The following is a 6485-nucleotide window of genomic DNA, read 5'->3' as shown; positions in this document are numbered from 1 at the left end:
AAGATGTAGAATCCATCCGGAGATCACCAGTTAGTGACTGATTATGATGTTTGCTGATGCAATCTCTTCATGTGTATGTCCTGAGTTTATTCTGTCTAAAGACAGGAGGCAGAAGAAGCATTAGCAGAAAGAGCAGGTGTGGAAGGCTGAACAGGTGGAGGAGGAGCAGGAGTATTGGCAGCGTTAACTGGAGGTCGAGTGACTCCGTGTGTCTGATAAATCATGAGACAAACTGTCTCCGAGGTCAGCTGACCGCACAGCCAGAGGCCAACCTGCTGCCGCTAATAAACAACAACACTGTGCATGTGTGTGTGTGTGTGTGTGTGTGTGTGTGTGTTCTGTAAATTCTGCATGCAGTAGAAACAACAGAACATGAATTCCAAAGCAAAAGTAGAAGACCAAAGAATTCAGAAGTAAGAGTACCTATATGATACTGTGAAAATACTTAATTCCAACTAATAGTCCTGCAGATTTAGTATTTGTAATGTGTAATGACACTTGCTCATTGCACATGAGTAGAACAACAACATCTGAGAACAGTGTAACAGAAAAAAAAGAAACCATAACCTAGTAAAAGTAGAATTTACGGCAGAGCTGCTGTGTTGAATCTCATTAGACTGTACAGCTGCACTGTACCTGATAAAGTGGCCGGGGAGTGTATCCAATAGACAGACATGGATACAGTTATCCTTTGATTGTAGTTAGTTAATTAATTAATGTCAAATCCTTAAATGTTTTCTTCATGGATGCATGATCAAACTTCTGGTCGACTATCTCAGGTCGCTTGATCGCTCTGACATTAACTGCACCCCGCTGACAGGATTAAAAGAGGAATAACAGAGAGTAAGTGTGTCTGAACAAACGGGACAAATAAATCAAGTTAGTGAAGAACGTGAACTTTATTTAAAGACAAGAAAAACCCAAAGTCTCCGCTGTAATCAAAACGGGCACACTCGACTTCCTCACGGCTGCTGAACTGGCCCCAAATTATTTTCAAAGAGTCCCCAGCACAGGAAATCTCCACCGGGTCTGTTGTTGATGGTGACACTGGTGGTTATGGTTCTGCTGTTGCTATGGTCACAGCTAGGGGTGGCGATCCTGACAAACAGGTGAGATAACAGCAACTGTACGGAGATGTAACAGGCTTCACAAAGGGCGAGTTTACATGTACTAACTGTAGGTTAGTATGTACACATTTACTAATGGCAAATAAATGGAGGATAATCTGTCCCCAGCGTCTCTTCTACACACCAACTCACATTCTTACACACCGGCCAATCATCTCGTCCATAAACGCAGACGCGAAGGCATGTGAACGACTCGAGGTGCGTTTGATTTACACTCACAGACACTTGAAGAGAAGTCGACATGCCACTGAGCGGGTGGAGATAAATCAGCTGCTTCAACACCTCTCCATCACACTCTGGCCTCTGACCTTTGACCTCAATGCTCCTGCCAGGTTGGGGGTTGGATTTAATGCTCTTTCTCCTGCTTCTTGACTTGTTTCTTCCAATTTTTTCTTCATTCAACATGTATTTCTGCTCATTTTTTAAACAGGTTAAACGGTTTCAGTTTTTTTGTTTTCTGACGCAATAATTTTTGCCGAGAGCAGCAAAATCACAGCAGACAACATGGTACATGGTGAAAACAGGTCAAAGTGCAGAACTCTTGTTGAGCCAACTTAGCTAACACTTGAAGGTGATGCATTCAGGAACATCAGGGCTGGAAAAAGTGCAGCTTAGCTCCTATTCTCACCTAATTATAGGTTGTTACTGGTCTTTTTAAGGAAATAAACTGGACTAACAAAGTACAGCGTTAACAATAATTGTTAGTAGTAGCACTGGGTTCTCTTCCTGTCATCGTTTAGTAAAATTGGTTATGACTTCTTTTATGCTGCACTGTTTCTGTCTTTTCTTCCTTTGTGACTGCTGTGAACAACTCTCTGGCCTCTTTGTTCCTCTGTGAGGTGCCTTATGTTGCCTTGAACACTCACTTAAGAGAAATGTTGACCGTCAGACCTCTATTAAAGCTGACACACGCTGCTCTTTGGTATTTGGCTGTATATGACTCACTGCTGCAGCCACTTTTTTTTCTGAAACCTTTATTCTTTTTGTCTCAAAGTGGAGAATTTGCATTGTGGACAGGCTACCGCTTTGAGACGGCAAGGGTTCGGGGTTCAGTGTCTTCTCCAGGGATCGACCACCAATGCTGGGGTTTGTAGACAACTGCCCCTACCAACTGAGTCACAGTCGCTCCTTTGTAAGACCTTTGGAGTTCACACTAAGGAATATCACATTTTTCAAAAACCCTCTCTATTGCAAAGGTTTTTTTTTTGTAGAAACATTTATACTTTAAAAGAAACCTTTCCCTTTGTCGGGCACATGTGAACAACACTTTGTTATCAAAGCATTTTTGCTTAAAGTTATATATTGTTTTTAACGAAGGACAATTTAATGAATGATGCTTAATTAAATCCATTATGACAAACAAACTACAGGTTTTACTGCGAGAGACTAAATCTGTGGCTGTCGTAGACTCTTCTGTAGTTTCTCTGCGATGTTTTAACATGCTGTTTTTAAATGCTTGTGAGTACTAATAAACTAACTTTGTAACTTGAGTAACTATAATAGAGTAACTGTACTGTACCTGGTATTAGGTCGATCATTAAAACTGATTTTATGTTTTGTTATGATTTGACAAAAGGAGGACAAGCTGCCCTGAGGTCAGTGTAAAAATAGACAATACACTCACACACACACACACACACACACACACACACACACACACACACACTGTTACACAACTGTTCCCCTCATTACAATTCCTGCAACACATGAAGATTACTTAACTTAAAGATACAGTTTGTGGAGAACATCTTGGCAGCACTGCAGAGATCTTCGTCTCTAAAGGTTTGTGACTGATCCTCCAGCCTCTGACCAATCAGAGAACTTCTAGTCTCATGCTGGCGTTGGGTTAAGTTACATTTTGTAGCTCTAATTTGAAACTCCAGGTCCACTTGCTGTCATGTCCTGAGGTTACAGCTATACCCCACAGTGTGCCTCTGAGAAATGGAGGTTTCTCAGAAATAAAATGAAACTTCAGTGTTCACTGATCCTTGAGTCACACTGAGCCACATGCGCTTATGAACCATTATGAGATGAGAATGTGCTGATCTTAAATGTTCCCTTACAGAGACAGTTTGGTTGGGTTTAGGCACAAAGACACAAAAATACATGTTTAGATTGAGTAAAAACATCGTGATTGGAGTCACAGAAAGTGGTTCTTCACATTAATCTCCATGTGATTAACGTCCGTCTCCTCTGACATAATGTTTTTCTCACTTCAGTAATAATGTAGTTTAATAAATGTGCAGGTATATTTTATTCATGAGCATGGCACGTTTGCCTTTAGAACGAGTTCTGCTGACTCTTAACGTCTCTCCAGATTTGGACAGTAAAATTGTTGAAGGAAGTGAAGAAGGCGTCACTTTAAGAGTCTTTCTGCTTTAACAGACAAATAACAGATAATTAAACTGTCAGCACTCCCAGCTCTGGGCTCTCCAGCAGAGAGAGGATTAAAGCAGCCGAAGAGCTCATCTGTCCGTCCTGACTCAGCTTCGACACTGAGCGGCCGTGTGATGCCGCTGAGTCACTGCTGGATGAACCGGACCGAACCAGGCGACACCAGGTGAAACGGGTCACTCAACAGCTGGTTGCTGGTGTTAGCTGCGTGAGGATCTGAATACCTGCTGCACCGATCAGGAACAGAACCTTAATAAAACAAACTATTCATGATTGTCAAGAGATTGATGAAACTAAAACTAAATCATGGCCAAATCTTTAGTCTAATCCAAACTAATAAATAGGTTCTGAGGTTGGAGGTTGAGATTAAACTTCGTTAATTTGTCTTGGATGAGCTTTCGGTGTTCGCTCAGTTCCTATTTGTGCCATTTTAAAATATCTCACTCATTTTTTCCCCCTTCCAGCATATGTGTAGCATTAACTTACTGGACTGAAGCAGCATCACAGCTCTGACAGTAAACCACTCTGATTCAGGTGAGTATGTTGACATATGGGCTGGGTTTTAGTTCTGGGACCATGCAAATATTAAATCACAGAGAATAAAACTCAGATTAGAAACTAAAACTCCTTTTAGTTCAATCTTCTTTCAGTTTCTATCATGTTATAAGAACTGTGAAAGTAAACAAAGTTAAGCTTTGTCCTCCTTTTACAATACAAGATATTTACATCCATTATCCTACAGCTTTGCCAGAGAAGTTCCTGGTTCATCAAAGCTCAGAGCAGGAACCCTTTAAAGGAGTCCATTTAAACCTTGGTTCCTCAGAACACAGGTGTTTCTGGGTTCCTGGAACAATGTCTCAGTTCCTAGAAAAGCTCTTGTGGTCAAAACAAGCATTGATTGTCTGATTGCAAGGATCGGTCCGCGCTGTGCACCATTTAATTCTTTGTAATGTTCTGAAAAGCAAACCTAGCAAACCTAGGATATGACATTAACGCTTGTCTTTCACAGGAGTTAACAGACACGAAGACGCACAGCAGAAACACAAAAAGGACATGAATGCAGAGCAAATGCTGAGAGCTGAATTGTACAGGCTCAGGAGGGTTTTTAAGCTCTACAATAAAAGCTATAGAGGTGCTCTCGGGTTTCATACAGCGCATTTACTGCACAAAGGTTGTAGATAATAAGCAGGAACCTGCAGGACTGATGTCAGAGCAAAGAGCCACAGCGCTGCTGCGTCTGTCAAACAGCAGCTCGTGTTGTCTCAGAGCCGAGCACAGGAAAGGTCAGGCCTGCTGCTCAAACACCGAACAAACAGCACAACGCCGTGTGGGGCTTTTCAGCTGCACACATGCAGAAACACACTCCAAGAGCACACACACACACACACACACACACACACACACACACACACACAATGCATGCAGTGCAGTGCTGGGACACCTGTTGTTGGGCCGTAGCAGAGCGGTACTGAGATGTTGTCACAGTAGCTGTGTGCTGGTTGTTGAGTTCAAACCACGATGAGGCAATTAAATATTAAAATTCACACATCTGCACCCAAGTGCTTTTCACCTGTGCGCACTCCCTCGACAATCTCAGACACAGACCACACTGTGAGAACACCTTTCCCCGACAGAAGCAAGGTGAGAATTTCAGTGTCTGTTTGCAAAAACTAGATTTTCCACTGCTGGGAAGTCGGTTTTGCACGGAGAAACGTCCACACCGAAAAACTGTCCTACTACAGGTATGACAGGAGACATTCATTATGTTTCATTACATATTTTGTTGTATTCGGCAAACTGGTCTGATTAGACAAGAAAGAGAAAAAGACGCAAACTGTTCCTCACATAGCTCCAGCTGTGCTAGAGGTTGGATACCTGGGTCAAACCAGAACATACCCGAGGGTTCGGGTTGGGTTTGGAGTTCATAATACGACTACACCAAGCAGACACTGGTATCTGGAGCACTCAAGTGTCCTGTAGGTCTTCAGTCAAGCACAGTGGATGTATGAGCACCACACATAGTCAACTGCACAGTGCTCGGTCCAGTACGAACTGATCCATACTCTAGTGTGTGCACTCGCAATACTTCAGATGACTGTGTACAGCCCCCTGTGTGGTTTACTATGTTCACATGCTTCCATCTGGTTCTGTTTAGTCAGCTCTATCTTCAGTTGTGCTGACACGCGTTCATTCTTCTTGGGATGTTCAACATGGTTACATAACCCCCATGGAAGAGAGTTACTTAGTTTAAATCTCAATGTCAACATTTCATGAGCTCTCAACAGTTCTTTCTGACAAACCCTTTAAGCTGTGTTTAATTTCTTCTACTTCACAGAGTCACGGGCTAACATGACCAGTGTTTCTCGACTCCGCCAGTCGACATGAAGGCCTCGTCCTCTACTTTTGGTGTCTAACCCTTTGAGTGCTGTTCTTGTGCAATACGTATTATGCACAGACGCCTGTCTGGAGGCTGGAGTCAGAGGGACAGGAACTGTCCGTCGTTCTGTCCCCCACCCTGACTGACTGGACCGATGCCTGAGTCACATGCTCTAACCGAGCAACAGCCATCTCATCGTCACATTAGCTTCTACTCTTCGCTGCCTCTCAAGGTCACTCGATGATTCTGCATTTACTCGTAAATTTGTGCTTTTGCTGATTTGTTTGTAGCAGTGGTTCGTTCACTCCACAGAGACTCGACGGTTTTCACCTCAAACACACTTGATAACTTTTTTGGTCTAAGGCTGCTTCTTCCTATTTTGTTTGACTTTGTGTTTAGAGCAGGTACGTCATTATCTAAAGCCTAATCCATCTGGAGCGAGCTGGCTGGGAACACACATAATTACAATTTAAGTTAAATAACGTGAATGCAGCATAATGTCCTGTTCCTCCTGCTGTTCTTGTGTCCTACTTAAAACTTCTCTGGCCATTCTCACACTTTTTTTGTCAACCTACTATCCAGCTCTA

This window comes from Anabas testudineus, chromosome 2 (genome assembly GCF_900324465.2).
Source record: "Anabas testudineus chromosome 2, fAnaTes1.2, whole genome shotgun sequence".
Lineage (NCBI taxonomy): Eukaryota > Metazoa > Chordata > Actinopteri > Anabantiformes > Anabantidae > Anabas > Anabas testudineus.
The sequence above is the reverse complement of the archived record's forward strand: the minus strand, read 5'-3'. Positions refer to the sequence as shown.